Source organism: Echinops telfairi, unplaced genomic scaffold (genome assembly GCF_000313985.2).
Source record: "Echinops telfairi isolate 266 unplaced genomic scaffold, ASM31398v2 ScPeMD7_4;HRSCAF=17, whole genome shotgun sequence".
Classification (NCBI taxonomy): domain Eukaryota; kingdom Metazoa; phylum Chordata; class Mammalia; order Afrosoricida; family Tenrecidae; genus Echinops; species Echinops telfairi.
In genome coordinates, this window is record NW_022103900.1 from 42,907,380 (window position 1) to 42,908,588 (window position 1,209).

Genomic DNA, 1,209 nt, shown 5'->3' on the forward strand with positions numbered 1-1,209 from the left:
CTAAACTAGACATAGTCAGACAATGTCCTCTTCTGTGATTGCTTTCTGCAAGCAGAGATTTATAAACCCGTTTTGATGATTAAAAGCAACCTGAAGATAAGTGCTGTGTGTCACCTGCCTATCTTCCCCGGCTGCCTGTGAAGGTGTGGCAATCCTAGTGGGCTGCTTGGACAGGCTCACAGACAAGAAGCATGCTGAGAAGTGGAGCATCGGGGTAGTCATCTGGAGGCCTCTGTCCCAAATGAACAACTTAGGTTTCAGAAGTAAATGAGCAGCTCAGGGTTTAGAAATAAGAGTACCAGGAGGAGAAGCCCATTTGTCTGGGTTGAGACTGTCAGAAGAAGACACAGAATCCCTCGCTTCAGCATTTCTTACTTTAGGCACCAGGAGCCAGGAGGAGCGGCTCTCTTGCCCTGGTGGTGGAGTGGTTACATGTGGGGCTGCGATCCTCCTGGTCGGGAGTTGGAAACCCCCAGTAGCTCCTCGAGAGAAAGAGTGGGCTTCCTACTCCCACAAACAGTGACGGTCTCGGAAACCCGTGGGGGGTCGCTATGAGACAGCACTGACTTGACTGCAGTGCGTTCATGCAGGGAGAGATACTGAAGTCCTGCATTCACGCCCTGTGGTTATCAGCTGATGGTGAGAGCTAATTAAGCCATACAGGAAATGAAAGAGGTGTTTTGGGAGCCCTCACATCCTTTCATCTGCTTGTCTGCTTCTCTTTGATCCCCTAAAATCCCATCAGACTCAGCAGCCCTGGTTGAGCTAGAAGCAGGCCCAGTTTCAGTGACTTTTCGGAGCAACTTGCTGCACCATCTGTGGCTTTTCAAGGCTTGTGATTGCATGGAAGTGTCAGGAGTACCAATCCGTTTGGATTCAATTCTGTTACTTAGATCAATAATATGGAATAAGACAAAATTTGGATTTTAACATGCATGAAATCCTATCACAGCGAAATGTCTGTTCACTTTTTGCCTTCTTTGTAGTTAGTGTTAGTCAACTGGCAATTAGTGATATAAAGGCTGACTTGCCCAGCGTTTGCTTCCCACCAAGCACTGTCCTGAGTTAAGACATTCCTAGGAGGCAGGCACTTCTGTGAACCTGTCTCACAGATGAAGCGCAGAGCGTGAAGAAGGCCGTTGAGTTAGGCAGTCTTGAATCAGGTTAGTCTAGGAGCAGAGCGAGTCCAGACGGTCGGACTGCAGAGCC